General features: G+C 43.3%; 1 protein-coding gene across 1 annotated transcript in view; it reads left to right on the top strand.

Annotated features, from left to right (window-relative positions):
* Nucleotides 1–21762, top strand: part of LARP4B (La ribonucleoprotein 4B) — a 921178-nt gene that overhangs the window by 188721 nt on the left and 710695 nt on the right. The gene's annotated exons all lie outside the window — the stretch shown is intronic.

Genomic DNA, 21762 nt, shown 5'->3' with positions numbered 1-21762 from the left:
CATATGGGCTCTTTCCTCAGGTATGAGAGACAGCACATATACCATCTACATTTATATAGTACCAAAGAGACCCCAAAAGAGACAGTATCGTTCTCCCGGCGGTTGCATTAAACAACATGCCGTCCGGGAGATGACAGTGCTGGTATTTCCCTAAGCGGGTATGTTTGCACACGTTATGGAAAGAGACTGTAACGTCTGTCTTTATCTGTGCATTATATGGATGGTGTCAGGGGTACTGTAGCCGCTACCTTGCTTACAAGCATAGAGCAAATTACTATTTAAGTGCAAGACCTGACGTTATAGAAGTTCATGGATTCTAATTCAATCATCTATCGCATCTCCCGGTGGTTTCATAAGAAAGCATGCCGACCGGGAGATGTCTGGACGGCTTTTTCCCTATGCAGGGGTAATTGAGCGTTTTGGTTTCACTCTCTCTCATCTCCTGGCGGTTACTGAAGACATGCTGACCGGGAGCTGAGTTATGTCTATGTACGCCCACGAAGGGCGGTCCTTGAGAGACTCCATTTTCGTTGCGCGCCTTTTTAGTCTCCCGGCGGTTTATTAAATCTAGAATACCGCCCGGGAGATAACTGTTATGGCCATGTCCACGATGGGCGGTCCTTGGGGACGCCATTTACATGGCGCGCTTATTAAATCTCCCGGCGGTTCAATAGTTCTACATGCCGACCGGGAGATTTGTTAAGTCAACACACACGTGGGGTTGGGAGTGTATCGCGCCCTGTTGTCCTTTTTCTCAGATGTTGGGTCCACAGAGATGTTTTCATGTTATAGGCATAATTGGACTGTAACCTTTGTTTTTTTGGGTTTAGGGAACATACTGCTCAGAGAGTACATTAGCAGTTTCCTACTGAGGGGTATTGATACCTTGCAAGTTTATTTCACAAAAGTATGGAGGTCCTGTGGCCCAGTGGCCAGGTACACTGCCTCCCATCCCAAGGGTTGCGAGTTCGAACCTGGCTATAGCTGCTATTTTTTTTACCATTTTCTGAAGTTAATATAAAGGAATAATGTTATCCTTTTTTTAAAATTTAAAGAGACCGTAACATATTTTCCTGTGTTAAATTTTATTGCAAATACTCCTTCTAAAGCGGTGGCTGTTAGGAGTCTGGTGACACCGGTCAATCCATGCCACAATATTCTGCATATAGTGTCCAAACTAATTTGTCCACAGGCAGTGCTCTGCGGTTCCTTGCAAAAACTTTGGCTTTGATGTACATAGCGATGTCTAGTTGCAGAAGCATTTCTGTTATTGGATTGTTTCTGCACAACAGAAATAAAACGTTCTTTTAAAATTTAAAGAGACCGTAACACTTTCTGTATAAATTTTCTTAAATGAATGCGGCTGTTTTGTTAGTTCAATCATCCTTTGTGACGTAGGATGGTACAAACTCTCACAAGAATGAGTTACTTTCAGAATTAAAGAAACAGTAACGTCTGTTCTGTGTGCATTGTATTAAATGAATTTCAGCTGCTTTCTTTGTTAGTTCATCCTTTATGACTGAGGATGAAACAAACACACTCAAGTATAGAATTAATTTTCAGATTTAAAGGAATTGTATCGTTTCCTATGTTAAAATTTGATTGAGATTTGTTCAAATTTATTTTATCTGTTATGACCTATTACCTCTTCGGCGATTGCTGTTTGGAGAGTCTGTTAACGAATGGCCACACATTTCTCCTATTTTATGGCCCACATGTAGTGTCCTGCGTGTGCTTCACACTCCACTCGGAGTTATGCTGCATTCTATGCTTTTACATAAGGTTTATCATTCCTGGAGGAATTGTTATTCTAACGGTTTCGCCATGTTACTGAGAATTTTAGTTTCAGATGGAATTGGTGCCTTGGGCGTTCTCTATATTTACAAGACTGTTTCCCATAGCCGTATCATTCCTTAGGGGGGGAAGGTTTCGATCTCTATGTGAACTTCTATACCCTTAGAGGATAGTCCTAATGGGCTAAATTTAGTGATGGGACATACACCAATGTTTACAATGGCAACCATCTGTGTACTTTGCTACCGTCGCTGGTGTGGCGGTATATTGGTTAATTCGTTTATTTTAATTTCTTCCCTTCCAGTTATCAAACTGGGAGCGTAGGTGGCTCTGGTATCTTATGGTTAGATCCTTGTTTTTATGGCTAAGTGTTCTGTGACTAAGATTTTTGTGAACGCATAGTCTGCTGTTGAATCAAAGACAGCATGGGGAGCATGGTCCGGGATGGATGTTGGGGGCTGGCTTTCTGTTTTCGCTCTAGTTTGGTTTCAAGCTTGAATGTTTTACTCTGCGGCACTTTCTGCTTTCTAGATTGTCTAAGGATCAGACAAAGAGAGAGACGTCCTTGCGCTGTGTAGGGGACCTCTCAGACCTGGGAGTGATTGCTCCATTTCTAATATTGGTACAAGATCTGGGGTTACCGATCGGGTTGTGAGGGTATCTTCAGTACTTTTTTTGAGGGTACTTTCCTTCAAGGTGGAAACTATTGATTTGTTCCGTTTTTCCATTGATCCTAGAAGGTCAATTTTTGTCAATGGTGGATTAAGGGTCAAGTACGTTCCTGTGCCATTCACGAGATTCATCTCGGGTCTGGGGTTTGCCTTTATGGACAGTATGGACTTACCGTTCGTGGTCTTTCCTTTCGGTCTTGCCACAGTTCTGAGTTCTTACGGGGCATTGCATTGGCGCCCTTTCTGGCTAATATCCTAGTCCAGGCGTCATTCTTACAGCTAGCAAGATCTCTACGGACATGGTATTTTATTCCCGTGAGCTCACGGGTGGAAAGTGACTTTGGAAAGGTGTTCCTTTAGTCTCCTTTAGTCTCTTTAGTTTTTTGGGAATCATGACAGATTCCACATCAATTAGGATTTTTCTGGCTGAGGTCAGGAAATAAAGGTTTATCTTTACTGGTCTGAGCCTTCAGCCCACTTCTCGGCCTTCAGTGGCTCAGTACATAGTGGTGTTTGGGCTGATGGTGACGAACTGGACGTTAGTTGAACAGATAGCTCAGCATGCTTTGGCTCTGTGGAAACCCAAGGGTTGCAGGTTCAATCTCCGGTGAGGTCCACTCAACCTTTCATTCTTCAGAGGTTGTTAAAATGAGCAGCTCCTTGTGCCACTTAAATTTCTGTTGTTCAATCCACTTCAGACCTATGCGGTTGAGCATACTCAGGCAATGGAACGGAGTCTATGCAAACTTATCTCCTCAATTAACTCTGAAGCAGGAGACATGGGACTCTTTTCTATGGTGGTTCTCTCTGGATCACCTGTCCCAGGGTACATGATTTAGCAGAGTGTGGACTCCAGCGGAGTCTGTTCTTCGTTTTCCTACAACTGAGAGCGAGCTTCAAGTCTCTTCTGTTCTAACCTCAGTTGGCTTAGGCCCGGTTTCGTTCTTGTTATCTGTCAGTGATCCCTATCCCAGAGGTTGACACCTGGGAAGCGGATTTTCTGAGTAGACAGTCTTGTTTTCCTCCAGGAGAGTGTGATCTCCATCCAGGAGTATCTCCAACCTGATTTTCAAATGGGGTCGGCCGGTGTTGGTTATCATGGCATCTTGTCAGAGTGCCTAGTTTTCGGGATATGGGTCCAGGTCCGGGGGCCCCAGTCCGAGCTGATAACTGTCTTGGCAGTTCTTGGGTCTTTCAGCCTAGGATTTCTTTTTCCCCCGTTGCGTTTTTTTGCCGGGGGTTTGCTTTGATCAAATAGGAGAAGGCATCGGTGCTTCTCGCTTCTGCGTGGTCTCACAGGATTTGGTATGCTTATCTGCTGACCATGTCATCTCTGTAACCTTGGACTCTTCCGTTGCGTAGGAATCTCTTCTTTGGGGTCCCTTCTTCACCCTAATCTAGTTTTCTTTGAAGCTGATTGCTTGGGGGTTGGACGTTTGATCTATGCAAGCGAGGTTTCTTTGATTCAATCATAGATTCCTTAATTCAGGCATGTAAGCCTGTTATTAGGAAGCTTTTCCATAATTTTCTTTCTTGATGTGAATCCAAGGGTTACTCATGGAGTAGGGTAAGGATTCCCAGAATTTTGTCTTTTCTCCAAGAAGACTTGGAGAAGGGGTTATCTGCTAGTTCACTAAAGGGGCAGTTTTCTGCTTTGTCTTTTTTGTTGCACAACTGGCAGATGTTCCAGATGTACAATCCTTTTGTCAGGCTCTGACTAGAATAGGGTCTGTATTTAGACCTATTACTCCTCCTTGGAGTTTGAATTTAGTTCTTAGAGTTTTTCAAGGGGTTCCGTTTGAACCTTTGCATTCCATAGATATTAAGTTATTATCTTGGAAAGTGTTATTTTTTGTTGCTATTTCTTCTACTCGCAGAGTATCTGAGCTTTCGGCATTACATTGTGATTCTCCTTATCTTATTTCTTTTGCAAGATGTACCGAGTCCACGGATTCATCCTGACATGTTGGATATTGTACTTCCTGACACCACCCCCCAGTCATTCTCTTTGCTGGCTCTAAGCGGGCCATAGACATTAAGCTTCTATCTTGGAAAGTTCTGTTTCTAGTTGCTATCTCTTCAGCTCGAAGAGTTTCTGAGCTATCTGCTTTACAATGGGACTCGCCTTATCTTGTTTTCCATGCTGATAAGGTGGTTTTGCGTACCAAACCTGGGTTCCTCCCTAAGGTTGTTTCTAACAGCAATATTAATCAGGAAGTTGTTGTTCCTTCTCTGTGTCCTAATCCTTCTTCTAAGAAGGAACGTCTGTTGCACAACTTGGACGTGGTTCGTGCCTTGAAGTTTTATTTGCAGGCAACCAAAGATTTTCGCCAATCATCTTCATTGTTGGTTGGCTATGCTGGAAAGCGTAGAGGTCCAAAGGCTATGGCTACCTCTTTCCTTTTGGCTGAAAAGCATCATCCGTTTGGCTTATGAGACTGCTGGACAGCAGCCTCCTGAAAGAATTACAGCTCACTCCACTAGAGTGGTGGCTTCCACATGGGCTTTTAAAAATGATGCTTCTGTTGAACAGATTTGGAAGGCTGCGACTTGGTCTTCACTTCATACATTTTCCAAATTTTACAAATTTGATACTTTGCTTCTTCGGAGGCTATTTTTGGGAGAAAGGTTTTGCAAGCAGTGGTGCCTTCCGTTTAGGTTCCTGTCTTGTCCCTCCCTTCATCCGTGTCCTAAAGCTTTGGTATTGGTATCCCACAAGTTAGGATGAATCCGTGGACTCGGTACATCTTGCAAAAGAAAACAAAATTTATGCTTACCTGATTTCTTTCTTTTGCGATGTACCGAGTCCTCAGCCCGCCCTGTCTATTCAAGACAGATAGTATTTTTTTTAATGTAAACTTCAGTCACCTCAGCACCTTATAGTTTCTCCTTTTCTTCCTTGGCCTTCGGTCGAATGACTGGGGGGTGGAGTTAAGGGGGGAGCTATATAGACAGCTCTGCTGTGGTGCTCTCTTTGCTATCCCACAATATCCCACAAGTTAGGATGAATCCGTGGACTCGGTACTTCGCAAAAGAAAGAAATTTATCAGGTAAGCATAAATTTAGTTTTTTCCTTCGAATAAGGTGGTGTTACATGACAAACCTAAGGTATAAAAATATTTATCAAGACATTGTTGTTCCTTCCTTGTGTCCTAATGCTTCTTCTACGAAGGAGCGTCTGTTACATAATTTGGATGTGGTCCGTGCTTTGAAGTTCTTCTTGCAGGCGACTAAGGATTTTCGTCAATCGTTTTCCTTGTTTGTCGTTTTTTCAGGGAAACGTAGGGGTAAAATGGCGGCTCAGCCCAGGGGTTGTCTTCACCTATGTAAATATCAGAGGCATTATACGATGACGAGGCCCACTCTGACTCTTTGGAGGAGGCTCCTTCTGGGTCGGAGTCTGTGTCATCTCATCCTCCAGCGGAGGAGCCTGATTTGGTTTAGGATGGAGAATTTGCGCTTTTTGCTGAAGCAAGTGCTTGCTACTCTGGAGGTTTCCGGAACCAAAGCTTCCGGAGCAAACCTCAATTCCTAAGCTTGATAAGGTATATGAGGACAGGGTGGTACCTCAGACCTTCCCGGTTCCTGTTAAGATGGCAAATATTAAGAATGAATGGGAGCGATTAGGTTCTTCCTTTTCAATTTCTTCTTCCTTTAAGAAACTGGTCCCTGTTCCGGACTCTTAGCTCAAGCTGTGGGGGGCTGTCAATAAGGTGGATGGTGCCATCTCTACGCTCGCAAAGCGGACTACTATTCCTCACAAGGATACCTCATCGTTTAAGGAGCTCATGGATAAAAAGTTGGAAAACATGTTAAGGAAGATGTTTCAACATACAGGGTTTGTTTTTAAACAGACAGTGGCTGTAGCCGCGGTTCCCAGAGCTGCGACATATTGGTGTGAATCCCTGTGTGATATGGTCAAGAGGGAGACTTCCATCGACGAGATACAGGATAAGATTAAGGCGTTGAAGGTCGCAAATTCTTTAATTTGTGATGCCAATATGCAAATTATTCGCCTGAACGCAAAGGTTTCAGGATTCTCCGATTTAGCTCGCTAGGCTCTGTGGCTGAAGTCTTGATCTGTGGACATGACCCCTAAATCGAGGCTGTTGTCCCTGCCTTTTCAAGGAAATATTCTGTTCGCTCCAGGATTGGATTAGATCATATCAACAGTTATGGGAGGCAAGGGAGCTTTCCTACCGCAGGATAAGAAGGCGAAGCCTAAAGGATCTACTTTTCGTCCCTTTTGCGTGGACAAGGTTCAGCGCCAGCAGCCCCCCGTGAAAGAGGATCAGTCCAAGGGAACTTGGATGCCTGCTCAGTCTTGGAACAAGTCCAAGCAGAACAAGAAGCCCTTCGAGCAGGGCCGCCACTAGAAATTTTGGGGCCCCCGACTTAACCATTGATCAGGGCACCTCCCCCCCCCCTCCTTTGACACGTGCAATTTTTGACCAAGTGACTAAAACGTATATGCACTTTATCCTTTATTGTGGTAGATTGGTGACTTCCGGAAAGGTCTCATTAGTCTCAAAGTCTGTAGAAAGATGTGAATAATCAGTAGTATGGTCAAAATGTCCTATAAAGGAACAGACATTGGACACACACACATAACAAACTCAAAATTGCACATACACCCTAAGAAGCACCGACAGAGACAGCCTCAGAAAACACACAAAGACATACACACACAGAGAGAGACAACCACATCAAACACAGAAAGACATACATACACACACCCTCACTGAGACATCCACAGAAAACACACCCTCACAGAGACACCCACAGAAAACACACACCCTCACAGAGACACCCACAGAAAACACACACCCTCACAGAGACATCCACAGAAAACACACACCCTCACAGAGACATCCACAGAAAACACACACCCTCACAGAGACATCCACAGAAAACACACACCCTCACAGAGACATCCACAGAAAACACACACCCTCACAGAGACATCCACAGAAAACACACACCCTCACAGAGACATCCACAGAAAACACACACCCTCACAGAGACATCCACAGAAAAAACACACACCCTCACAGAGACATCCACAGAAAAAACACACATCCTCACAGAGACATCCACAGAAAAAACACACACCCTCACAGAGACATCCACAGAAAACACACACACCCTCACAGAGACATCCACAGAAAACACACACACCCTCACAGAGACATCCACAGAAAACACACACACCCTCACAGAGACATCCACAGAAAACACACACACCCTCAGAGACATCCACAGAAAACACACACACCCTCACAGAGACATCCACAGAAAACACACACACCCTCACAGAGACATCCACAGAAAACACACACACCCTCACAGAGACATCCACAGAAAACACACACACCCTCACAGAGACATCCACAGAAAACACACACACCCTCACAGAGACATCCACAGAAAACACACACACCCTCACAGAGACATCCACAGAAAACACACACACCCTCACAGAGACATCCACAGAAAACACACACACCCTCACAGAGACATCCACACAAAACACACACACCCTCACAGAGACATCCACAGAAAACACACACACCCTCACAGAGACATCCACAGAAAACACACACACCCTCACAGAGACATCCACAGAAAACACACACACCCTCACAGAGACATCCACAGAAAACACACACACCCTCACAGAGACATCCACAGAAAACACACACACCCTCACAGAGACATCCACAGAAAACACACACACCCTCACAGAGACATCCACAGAAAACACACACACCCTCACAGAGACATCCACAGAAAACACACACACCCTCACAGAGACATCCACAGAAAACACACACACCCTCAGAGACATCCACAGAAAACACACACACCCTCACAGAGACATCCACAGAAAACACACACACCCTCACAGAGACATCCACAGAAAACACACACACCCTCACAGAGACATCCACAGAAAACACACACACCCTCACAGAGACATCCACAGAAAACACACACACCCTCACAGAGACATCCACAGCAAACACACAAACCCTCACAGAGACATCCACAGAAAAAACACACACACCCTCACAGAGACATCCACAGAAAAAACACACACACCCTCACAGAGACATCCACAGAAAAAACACACACACCCTCACAGAGACATCCACAGAAAAAACACACACACACACACATCCACAGAAAACAGACATACACACCCACCCTCACAGAGGCATCCAGAGAAAATACACAAAGACAAACATACACACTCCCTCACAGAGACACCCATAGAAAAAACACACACACCCTCACAGAGACATCCACAGAAAAAACACACACACCCTCACAGAGACATCCACAGAAAAAACACACACACCCTCACAGAGACATCCACAGAAAACAGACATACACACCCACCCTCACAGAGGCATCCAGAGAAAATACACAAAGACAAACATACACACTCACTCACAGAGACACCCATAGAAAAAGCTCAGACATATGCACACACCCTCACAGACATCCACAGAAAATGCACAAAAACATACACACCTAACCTCACAGAGAGACCCACAGAAAAAAATACATACACACTCATAGAGACACAAACCAAAGCACAATAACATAAACACAGACACCCACAGAAACACTCACAGGAGGAAACATTTATGCACATTGCATCCCCTAAATCAACAGTGCATGACATGCATGATAAAAAAAATTGCAGAAATTAAGAGATCACTTTTTAAAGAATCATATTTGTAAATGTGCAAACAAAAATAATTCTGTGAATTCAAAATTGTACATTAATGATCTGGGTAGATGGCTAGATGAAGAAAAGTACTTTTAAAAGATTTACATATGTTTGTTTGTTTTTTCTCCATTTTCCCCAACCAAGAGCACAACTTCAAATATAGTGTACAAATGTTCCCATCTGTCACCTGTATTTATGGATTTTGAAAATGCTGTACTCTATATGGTCTTGGTGGAACCATAAGCTGTGGTACTCATACCATTAGAGCTGGTTAAATGCAGGATTTATGCTTGTTGGTATGTATTTCAAAATTAAGTCAGCTGTAGTATAAACTGAACAGTTTTAAGTTAACCTGTCTCATTTCAAACACTGAGCAATCTTAGTCTGAGAGTATAAAATGTTATGCAGATGTAAAAATCTTAGATAAAATGCCTACTTGCATCTGGAAAGTCCTTGCATAAAGGGGCAGTAATCTGGAATTTTATATATATATATATATCATATCTGCCAAAAGGGCATTTGTGTATTGAGGAGGAAACATTTCTGCATGGTTTGAAATATAGAATTTCTACAGCATTGTCAAATAATCATAAATACACTGCTGCTAAAAAAAATGTGTTTTTATGGACCCCTGGCCTCACCATACAACTACTACCACACTGAAGTTACAATCCGAAATTGCACAAAAAAATAAAAAACATATGCTATGTAAGTCCTACCTCCTCTGCAAATGAAAGCGATCCGCCATCTGACTCAGGCACACACTGTACAAACAAAGTGCCAAGTCTGTCTCACACTGTGCAAAGTGACTTAGTGCACACTCAGAAATCCTCTCAAATGCCAATACTTTACTCCTTGTAATAACATTTCCCATGCTCAGTTAGCACTCTGCTGTAGTACCAACTGGTGGCTGCCAAAAAAAGTTTTAAAATTTTTTTTTTTTTTTTAGTTCTTGCCTCATGGGGCGCCCCTGACAGGAGTCACCCCTGTCACCCCTGATGGCGGCCCTGCCGGCGAGACTAAATCGGCATGAACGGGCAGCCCCCGACCGGTCTCCGGACCAAGTAGGGGGCAGATTGTCTTTCTTCTCCGAAGCCTGGTTCAGGACGCTTGGGTTCTGGAGGTTGTCGCCCAGGGTTACAGGATAGGGTTCAGGTCCCATCCGCCCAAGGGCAGATTCCTCCTTTCTTCAAGTCCGGAAAAGAGAGAGGCCTTTTTAGATTGTGTGAGGGATCTCTCCTTTCTAGGTGTTATTAAAACAGTACCCCGAGCAGAAAATGGTCTAGGGTACTATTCAAATCTCTTTGTGGTTCCAAAGAAGGAGGGCATGCTCCGCCCGATTCTGGACCTAAAGTGTTTAAACAAGTTTCTGGCTGTTCCATTGTTCAAAATGGAAACGCTTAGATGTATTCTGCCCCTAGTTCAAGAGGGACAGTTCATGACGACAATAGACTTGAAGGAGTTTAACCTTCATGTTCCAATTCACAGGGACCACTTCAAGTTCCTAAGATGTGCGTTTCTGGACCAACACTTCCAGTTTGTGGCCCTTTTCTTCGGCCTGGCGACGGCCCGAGAATCTTCACAAAGCTTCTGGGGGCACTTGTTGCAGTCGCCAGATCCAGGGGCATTGCTGTGGCGCCCTATTTGGACAGCATCCTAGTCCAACCGCCGTTCAGCCTCGCAGAGGATTATTCAAGGGCTCTTCTTTTATTGCTCCAATCTCACGGTTGGAAGATCAACTCAGGAAAGAGTTCCCTGTTTCCCAGCAACAGGGTGGAGTTCCTGGGCATGATAATAGATTCTATATCCATGAAAACATTTCTCACAGATCAGACGCAGGAAGATTACGTCCACCTGTCTTGCCCTTCAGTCTTACTCAAGCCCTTCGGTGGCTCAGTGTATGGAGACGATCGGGCTCATGGTTTCCAGCATAGACGTCATCCCTATTGCCAGGTTCCATCTCAGACCTCTTCAATTGTGCATGTTGAGACAGTGGAACAGCAATCATTCAGATCTATCACAGTGGATATCCATTAATGCTCCGTCTGGAGCATCTGTCCCTGGGGACATCTTTCCTGAGACCATCCTGGGAGATTGTGACCACGGACTGAAGTCTGGCAGGATGGGGGAGCTGTTTGGCACAGATTCGCACAAGACCAAAGGACTCGGGAGGAGTCTCTCCCTCTCCTCTTGATAAATATTCTGGAACTTCGAGCAGTGGTCTTCTCTGTGGTCGTTCAGCTTCATCAGATTCCAGACCGACAACATCACCTTAGTGGCTTACATCAACCACCAGGGGGAACGAGGAGCTCCCTAGCAATGAGGGAGATGTCTTGGATTTTAGAGTGGGTGGAGTCTCAGCAGGCAATCCTTCCATCCTGAGGAATGGTCTCTTCACCCTGAAGTGTTTGCGGAGATTTGTCTCAGACGGGTCGATGTCAAGGGATCCCCAGGCAGAGCTGATAGATGCCTTGGGGATTCAGCCTAGATTACATTTTTCCACCGTTGCCACTTCTACCTCGTGTAGTGGCACGCATCAAGCAGGAGCGAGCTTCGGCCATCCTGATTGCTCCGTGTCCGTGGAGGACGTGGTCTGTGGATCTGGTGGGGATGTCATCCTCTAGGCCATGAAGGTTACCCTGTTGCAGGGATCTGCTGGAACAGGGTCCCTTTCAGGATCAAAATCTCGTTTCTCTGAGGCTGACTGTGTGGAGATTAAACGCTTAGTCTTAGCCAAGAGAGGTTTTTCTGAAAGTGTGTTTGACACTCTAGTTCAGGCAAGAAAGCCAGTCACTCATCGCATCTTCCATAAAGTGTGGAGCACTTACTTGTCCTGGTGTGAGAAACACGGATATCCTTGGCATAGTGTGATGGTATCCAGGATTCTGTCTTTTCTCCAAGAAGGTTTGGAGAAGGGTCTTGCCGCCAGCTCCTTAAAGGGACCGATTTCGGCTTTATCAGTCTTGTTGCACAGGATACCAGCTGAGATTTCTGACATTCAATCTTTTGTTCAGGCTCTGTCTAAAATCAGACCTGTCTTTAGGCAGTCTGCTCCCCCATGGAGCTTAAACTTGGTCATTAAGATATTGAAGAGGGTTCCATTTGGGGCTATGCATTCTATCGACATTAAGATTCTGTCCTGGAAGGTTCTTTTTCTGTTGGCCATTGCATCGGCACGCATGTGAGTATCTGAGCTGGCTGCCTTGCAATTTGAGCCTCCTTATCTGGTCTTTCATGCTGATAAGGCTGTTATTCACACCGGTTGGGGGTTTCTTCCCAAGGTGATGTCCAACCGCAACATCAATCAGGAAATAATTGTTCCTTCTTTGTGTCTTAACCCTTCTTCTAAGGAAAGGTTACTTCATAATCTGGATGTGGTTCGGTCCTTAAAGTTCTATCTTCAGGCTACTAAGGATTTCATACTGTCTACATTTCTTTTTGTGGTGTATTCCGGGAAGTGCAAGGGGCAGAAGGCCTCTTCTACTTTGTCCTTTTGGTTGAGGAATTTGATTAGCATGGCCTATGAGACAGCGGGACATGAGCCTCCTCAGAGGATCACGGCTCATTTAACTAGAGCTGTGGCTTCATCTTGGGCCTTTAAGAATGAGGCCTCTATGGAGAAGATTTGTAAGGCGTCTACCTCATCCTTACACACTTTTACAAAGTTTTACAAATTTGACGTTTTTGCTTCTATGGAATCTGTTTTTTTTGGGAAAGAGGTTTTACAGGCTGTGGTGCTCTCAAATTAGGGTCTTTTTACCCTCCTGGTTTCATTCAGTGTCCTCTAAAGCTTGGGTATATGTTTCCCACAACTAATGAATATAGCCGTGGACTCTCCTCCCCTTTAGAGGGAAAACATAAATTATGCTTAACTGATAATTTTAATTTCCATCGTGGGGAGGAGAGTCCACGGCTCCCGCCTTTAATTCCGGCGGGCGGACCAAAATTTAATTTATTTTCTGGCACCATATATACCCTCATATTTCTCCTACTGTTCCTTGTTCCCTCGGCAGAATGACTGGGGGATGAGGGAAGGGGGGGGGGGGAAGGTATTTAAGCCTTTGACTGGGGTGTCTTTGCCTCCTTCTGGTGCCCAGGCCAGGTTCTTATTTCCCAAAAGTAATGAAGGAAGCAGTGGACTCTCCTCCGCACAATGGAAATAAAATTATCAGGTAAGCATAATTTTATGTTTTTGTATGCATATTATTTGCTCTGTGGTGTTTAAAGGGGTAGTCTAGTCAAAATTAAACTTTCATGGTTCAGATAAATCATGCAATTTTAAGCAACTTTCTAATTTACTCAATCATTTTTTCTTTGTTTTCTTGGTATCTTTATTTGAAAAAGCAAGAAAGCAACCACCTTGGTTATGGACACATCACTCACTGAGCTTTGTCAAGCAGCAGTTTGGAGGACTCCAAATACCTTCCTCTTTCATTAAGTTGGATGTCCAGTAATCCGCATCCACAAACGTATCGTCGCAAATACTGTGTTCTCTTACATTAACTATCCATCCTATGATGGACATTCACTATGAATAAGGGGTAGGGGGCAATAAGAGGGGCCACATTACGTTAGTAAAAAAGGGAATTTTTAATTTTGGTATTTTTCACAGTGACATTAGATAGGAAAATATGGACGAGGCTAATAAAAATTCCTGAAATCTAAGATTTAATTTCTAGTTTTTCTAGTTTTTCTAGTTTTTACTGTTTGTAACAAATGCAAAGCCATATTGGAGTGTGCCAGGTGCACAACATCGACTGTGCTTAAAGGTTTTGCAAGATTAAAGACTTAGTCAAAGAACGATTGTTTTAAAATTATTATTTTTTAAATTGTAAAATTTGCTTGTATGCTATGTCCCTTTAACTTATTTTGTAAGCAAATGTGTTGGCAGCTATTGCTGACAGGTGGAAGGTATTCCATAGGGATCTTGTATCTGGCAGACTATTTATGGTGGAAACTGTTTTAGTAGATCTTTCTACATGAAGATATAGGCTGGGTTCATGAATTGCACCTGTTAATTTGCACTCCAGTTCTATCTGCTGATGTAACTTAAGACTAGTTTAATTTTAAGGGTGTCAAACTTTGTCAGTAACTTTTATGTGCAAGTTTTCGCATGGGATCTGCTATTCAAGTTGATTGCAACACTTTAGGACCAGGCTACTGTGCATATGTGTGAAAATAAAATGTATATAGAAGTGTATTTGCCTTTGTGTAATATACCTTCAGTAAAATTACTTTTTGACTGCTAAGAGAGTAGTTGGTAGTTAGTCTTGTGTTAGTCCCCTGGTGTTTTATGAAATTAAGAGTCACTTATCTAAAGTTATAAAGCAAAACACATGAGAATCATGTAATTGTGTAGGATATCCCTATCCATGATTTAAAAACAGGTCATTTTAAATAATCAGTCGATTAATATGAGATTAACCCCTTCACTGCCGGTACTTTGAGAGAAAAACTTGCCCAAAATACAATAGAATTTTTAGCATTTTTGCTATCACTCCATTTAAACAGAAATAGGGCCTTGTGTTTTTTTTTTATTATTTTCCTGTCATAACTATATACAGGTATATATATATATTTTTTTTTTAAGTAGACAACCCAAGGTATTGATCTAAGCCCATTTTGGTATATTTCATGCCACCATTTCACCTCCAAATGTGATCAAATAAATTAAAAAAAAATTTTCCACAATCTTTAGGTTTCTCACTGAAATTATTTATGTAATGCTTTTGCAATAATGGCACTAATTGATGTAAAAGCTTCTCTGGGATCCCCTTTGTTCAGAAGTAGCAGTATATTCATAAATTTGCTTTGCCATTGCTTTTTGGTAATTAAAAGGTCGCTAATTGCAGCTTCGCACCACACTTCTATTATTCCCAGCAGTGAAGGGGTTTATTACATAGCTTGTAAGGTTAATTTTAGCTTTAGTGTAGAGATTACCCTCCCACCTGACACTTCCTACCCCTATCTTAAGTATTTAAGTTTTTAATTAATTTTTGTATTTTATTTTGTCTGTAGGGTAGGATACCCACTTACCCTCCAACCTCCCTGATCCCTCCCAAAAAGCTCTCTAACCCCCCCTAGCTAGCTAGCTAATGCCGCCTTATTTGATACTGGCAACTGTCTGCCAGTACCTATAAAACCCCCTTTTTTATGTAAACATTTTTTTAAAATTTATTTTTCTGTAGTGTAGTGGTCCCACCACCTCCCGCGATCCACAGCTAGAGATCCCCCACCCCAACCCTTTTTTCTGGATTGTAGCTGCCCGACCCTCCCTGTCCCCCTTTTTTTTTAATTTCTGTAACACAGGGAAATCTCACCTCCCCCCCATTCACTGTTGGGCTGCTCTCCCGCCGGCACCAGCAACGATTGTAGTGTTAACGTCTTGTGTCTGCCCTCATATTGAACCGTATCACTGTTTGCGCTCTGGTTCCATATGAAGGCAGATACCTCTAGCTCAGAATCTCCAGCTCTGGGCTATAACTTAACAGGCGAGACTGCTGGAGCTCTTCCTGAAGCTCCAACGTGTGTGTATGTATATGTGTGTGTATGTTTAGATGTATGAATGTGTATCAGACCGTCTAAGGGCGGTGGTAAAGCACCAAAACGTCACTTTAAGTAAAGAACATTTCCTTCTTAATACAGGGAGAGTCTACAACTGCATTCATTACTTGTGGGAGTACAGAACCTGGCCACCAGGAGGAGGCAAAGACACCCCAGCCAAAGGCTTAAATACCCCCACTTCACACGTCACAGGAGGTTGGCAGAGACGTGTCAGACGATTTCAGAGTAGTTCCTTATGGGAGGGTAGTACTCTTCGAGATGGGACTGGAGTTTAAAGTAGTCTTGTCAGCCTCTCAGTGAGAGCATTGACGAAAGTTAGAGTCTGGAGATGCAGGGGAGAGTCTTTTTGAGAAACCATCCAGACTCGTATAAACAGCTACTTAAAGGGACAGTAAGCCTAAAAAATAATGTTATATAATTCTGCACATAGTGCAGAATTATATAACATTATATTAGTGTTATCGTTATAAAACCTTATTTCCCCTTTGAATTTTTTTAAAATATGACAGGTTTTCAGACCCGCTCTCTGCGCTCTTCTGAGCGGGTCTGTTTTTATTAAACAGCGCATCGGGCCAGCTGTATAGTCACAGCCCGGCCCGACAGCGCCATAACACTAAGTGCAGCTCGCTCCTGCTGTCAGACAGAGCAGGAGCGAGCTGCACTTAGTTTTATGGCGCGGCCAGGCTGTGACTATACAGCTGGGTTACTACCGGAGAGGATTTTTATTTCTGTTCTGTCTGAGTCATAGGAGGTGGTGAGTGCCCCAGCCATTGGGGGTATAAAGGTGCCACTTTTTTTTTTAAAATTTAAAATAAAGTTAGTTTTTTCTGAAGTCCTCCGCATATCGTATTTTAGTTATGGAGGATTCTGATTCATTAGAGGGTTCTCCCTCTATTTCAAAAAGAAATGCCTGTTTATATTGTGAGAGAGCTCTGGAATTCCGCCCTTCAATTGTGTTACATATGCCCTGATAAGGGGGTTATATATCAAATAAGGTTGACATGTTTGATACCACTAAGCCACCCACCTCTGAGGAGTCCTCGTCCAGTGAGGTATACATATGCAGCTTCCCATTTCACTGCTAATCCTCCATCTGGAGTGGGCCTTTTTTCACCAGATGTTACTGCACAGTTTCATATGGCGGTGTCTGCAGCCATTAGTGTTTTCCCTCGCACTGCTAAGTGCAAGCGAAAGGTTAAATCTTGCACTCCTTCCCAGGTGGCATCATGTAATTTGTCTGATCTATCCGATCAGTTATCCGAAGATGAGGTTCTCTCTGAAACTTCAGAGTATGAACTTTCAGGGTTGGAGTCTGCTGCCTATAATCCTCCACGCTTTGGAGACAGTTTCCTTTTGTACAAATTCATTAACGTAATTAATTCTCCTTGGACTCTGGAGTGCTACTAGTGTATACTCAGGAGGATCTTATTCCTCCCCTCTCTTTTTCCTGCCTATAATCCTCCGCCTGTGGAGGATCCAGTTTTTAGATTTAGGACATAAGGTTTTGACTACATTAGAGGTTCCAAAGGCCGAGCTGCCAGTCGAACCTCTGGGTCCTAAATTTGATGGCAATCATTAAGGATGAGTGGAACAGGATTAGATTCCTCTTCCCGTCTGCCTTTTAAGGATCCCAGTTCCGGGCTCTCTATGGGGGTGGGTTATCTTTTTCCCATCCCTACTTGGTTGGTGCTAATTTTACAGTTGCCACACTTAATGTTAGACCATGTGAGGATAGTTCATTGTTTATAGAGCTGCCGTATATAAGGATGGAAACTCTGTTTAAAAAGGATTTTCAACCTATGGGATATTTGCTTCTACGGGCGCCGCCAGTTGATGGAGCGGTTACCTTTTGGATCGTCTCCTTCGTGAAAATGATCGAGGTGGAGGGTTCCTCAACATTTATCAGGAAAGAATTTCGGCCTTCTGGGTTACTAATTAAAGCAGATTAATTAGCCTATGACTAAGACTTAAGGTTTTCTGTTCAGACCCGTAAGGCGCTCTGACAGATATAACTTCTAAGTCTTGTCTCTTTCCCTCTCCTTTAAGGGAAAGAGTTTGACTATCTCCACAGTTTCAGGGACCAAGGGTGCCTTCATACCGTAAGATACGGAGAAAAATTCTAAGAAACAAAGTTCATATTTTGTTCCTTTAGTTCTGATAAAAGTCCAGCGTCGGAGGCCTCCGCTAAACCAGAGCAAACCAACAGTTCTTGGAAGCCAGCTCAGTCCTGAATAGATCCAAGCAGAGCAAGAAGCCTGCCGAGACTAAGTCCGCATGAAGGGGAGTGGCCCACTGTCCTATTTTGGATCATGTAGGGGGCAGTCTGTCGCTCTTTCAGGAGATTGGTTCAGGGACGTGCAGGATCCTTGGGTCCTTGAGGTCATAGCTCAGAGTTGCAAGATAAGCTTTCAAATTTCATCCACTCAGGGGCAGATTCATCCTCTCAACCTGTCTTCAAGACTAGGAAAGAGGGAAGCCTTTCTGGAGTGCTTAAGGGATCTGTCCTCCTTTGGAGTCATTGTCCCAGTGCCTATCATAAGAGGTTTGGGATACTATTCAAACATTTTCATGGTCCCAAAGGAGGAAGGATTTTTTTCCGTCCTGTTCTGGACCTAAAGTGCTTAAACAAATTTCTAAATGTCCCTTCATCAAGATAGACAATAAGGTCCATCTTTCCCTTAATTCGGGAAGGGCAGTTTATGACCGCTATAGATCTGAAGGGGGCATTCCTTTACCTTCCAATCCACAGGGAACACTTCCAGTTCCTCAGGTTTACGTTCCTGGACCAGCTCTTCCAGTTCATTGCACTTCCGTTCGGTTCAGCTACTGCTCTAAGAATTTTATGAAGGTTCTAGGGGACTCTTCTAGCAGTTGCTAGACCCTGGGGTGTAGCAGTAGCTCCCTACTTGGATAACATTCTAATACAAGCACAATAGTTTCGTCTGGCGGAAGACCATTCGGAATTTCTCCTCTGGGGAAGATAGAGAACGGTGTTCTCTTATTCCAAGTACCAGAGTGGAATTCCTGGGCACGATATTAGATTCCATAGACATGAGAATATTCTAACAAACCAGAGAAGTTGCAAACTAGCTTCAACAATTACCAATTACTTTGACACTAGTATCATGTGTGTTGATGTTTTACTCCACCACTATGGATTGTCATAGCAATATATGGCCATTGTTTTTTCCCCCTCTATTTAAGGTTTGAGACGAGTGCTTTTTCTAGTACTTTTTATTTTCTTTTTTTATTTAATAGCTTCAATATGTCTTGCCCTCCAGACCTCCTTCAGGCCATCTGTGGCTCAGTGTATGGAGGTGATTGGTCTCATGGTGTCCAGCATGGACATCGTTCTCTTTGCTAGGTTCCACCTCAGGCTGTTGCGACTGTGCATGCTGAGGCAGTGGAACGGCTATCATTTAGATCAGTCTCAACAGATTTCTCTGGACAACGGGTCGAGAGAATCGCTCTCTTGGTGGCTCTGTCAGGATCACCTGTCCCGAGGGACATCCTTTTTAAGACCATCCTGGGTGACCAACTATGGACACAAGTCTGTCAGGATGGGGAGCTGCTTGGGGCTGTTCCACATTCTAGACCTTGGGGCAATATTCAATGCTCTGAAGGTTTGGCCTCTACTGGGTTCGTCCTAATTTATCTGATTCCAATCAGACAATATATTCTCGGTGGATTACATCAACCATCAGGGGGAAACGAGAAGCTTCCTGGCTCTGAGGGAAGTATCTCAGATTCTGGAGTGGGCAGAGACCCACAACTGTTCGCTGTCAGCAATCCACATTATGACAGGTGGGGAACGCCAGAGATAGATCTCATAGCGACCTGTCTCAATACCTAGCTTACCCAGTTATGGGTCTAGGTCTAGTGGTCCTCAGATGGAGCTAATAGATGTATTAGCGGTGCCTTGGAGGTTCAATATAATTTCTCTTTTCCTGCCATTACCACTCCTTCCTTGAGTGGTGGCTTGAATCTTTCAGATGCAAACATCAGTGATACCGATTGCTCCATTGTGGCCGCGAAGGATATGGTTTGTGGATCTAGTGGGGATGTCATCATCTCCTCCTTGGAGGTTACCTTGTCACAGGAATCTGCTTGAACAAGGCCCCTTTATTCATCAAAATCTAGATTCTCTGAGGCTGACTGCGTGGAGATTGAATGCTTAGTCTTAACCAAGATAGGGTTACTCGTCGCATCTTTCATAAGGTGTGGATGACCTACTTATTCTGGTGTGAAGAGCGTGGTTTGTCCTGGCACAAAGTAAGGGTTGCCAGGATTCCCTTTTTTCTCCAGGTTGGACTGGAAAAGGGCCTCTCAGCTAGTTCTTTGAAGGAACAGATTTCGTCCCTGTCTGTTTTACTGCACAAGAGGCTCGCTGAGCTTCCTGATGTACAGTCTTTGTTAAGGTTCTGACTAGGTTCAGGCTGGTGTTTAGATCTACTGCTCCTCCTTGGAGTTTAAATCTTGTTCTTAAAGTTTTGCAATGGGCTCCATTTGAGCCTATGCATGAGGTTGACATTAAGTTGTTGTCTTGGAATGTTCTTTTTCTATTAGCTATTGCTCCTGCGCGCAGAGTCTCTGAGATTGCTGCCTTGCAATGTGACCCTCCTTATATGGTGGTCCATGCTGATAAGGCTGTTCTACGAACTAAGTTAGGATTTCTTTCTACGGTTGTATCAAATCGCAACATCAATCAATCAAGAAAATGTGGTTCCTTCCTTATGTCCTAATCCTTCTTCATCGAAGGAAAGTTTACTGCATAATCTGGATGTGGTTCGTGCCTTGAAATTCTATGTTCAGGCTACAAAGGAATTTAGACAAACTTCTTCTCTGTTTGTTATCTATTCTGGGAAGCATAGGGGTCAGAGGGCCTCTTCGACTTCCTTATCTTTTTAATTGAGGATGATCATCCGCTTAGCATATTAATTGGCGGGTCTTAAGCCGCCTCAGAGGATTGCGGCTCATTCTATGAGAGCAGTGGTTTCCTCTTCGGCCTTCAAAAATAAGGCCTCCATGGATCAGATTTGTAAGGCGTGCTACCTGGTCGTCCTTGCATACTTTTAACAAATTTTACAAGTTTGATGTTTTTGCTTCTGCTGAAGCAGCCTTCGGGGAAAGAAGGGTTTTTGCAGGCTGTGGTGCCCTCAGATTAGGGGTTGCCTCTCTTTTTTTACACTCCCGTTAGCATTCAGTGTCCTCTGTAGCTTGGGTATTGTTTCCCACAAGTAATGAATGCAGCTGTGGACTCTCCCTGTATTAAGAAGGTAAACATAAATTATGACTTGCCAGATAATTTCCTTTCCTTCGATACAGGGAGAGTCCACAACTCCCACCCGTGTTCTCTGATGAGCGGCCCTAAATTTATTTTGTTTTCTTCTGGCATCTTTTTCACCTTGATATTTCTCCTATGTTTATACACACAGAGAGAGATATCTAGATATAGATATATCTGTAGATATATAGATAGAGAGAGAGTGAGGGAGATATATTTTGTGCGATAGGCAAAGTACCACACAACTTGCTCATGAAGAGTTAAACAACTTTCTTTTGTCCCCTTTTCAAGGATTTTCTAATTTTCAGAACTTGAAATGCAGCCTGCTGAATTCTTTAGGGCTCATCATACTACACATCCTTCACTAATTGGTATTTACTGTTAACAGTTGCAAAACCACACATTTTATACTAAAATGCAACAGTAGCTAACCTTGTCTGCAGGATGAATCCCAGATAGACTCCTCCAAATAAGGCAAATGGCTATTTTTTTATTTTAAATAATTTAAAATGTTTGTTTTAAAACATTAAGACTTGGCTGATATGTTGTTCTATAGCACAACAGAAATGTCTTGTAATTAAAAGATTTTTACTGTCTCTTTAAATAAGGCAGTGCTGTGTCTGTCCAGTTAATTTTTTTTAATTTAATTTGCTTAAACAAAAGGTTAATTCAATGTTGTATTTTTTAAATACTAGAACTGGCAGGTGCCC

This window comes from Bombina bombina, chromosome 5 (assembly GCF_027579735.1).
Source record: "Bombina bombina isolate aBomBom1 chromosome 5, aBomBom1.pri, whole genome shotgun sequence".
NCBI lineage: Eukaryota > Metazoa > Chordata > Amphibia > Anura > Bombinatoridae > Bombina > Bombina bombina.
Note: the sequence above shows the minus strand (reverse complement) of the source record. Positions and strands in the feature narration are given on the sequence as shown.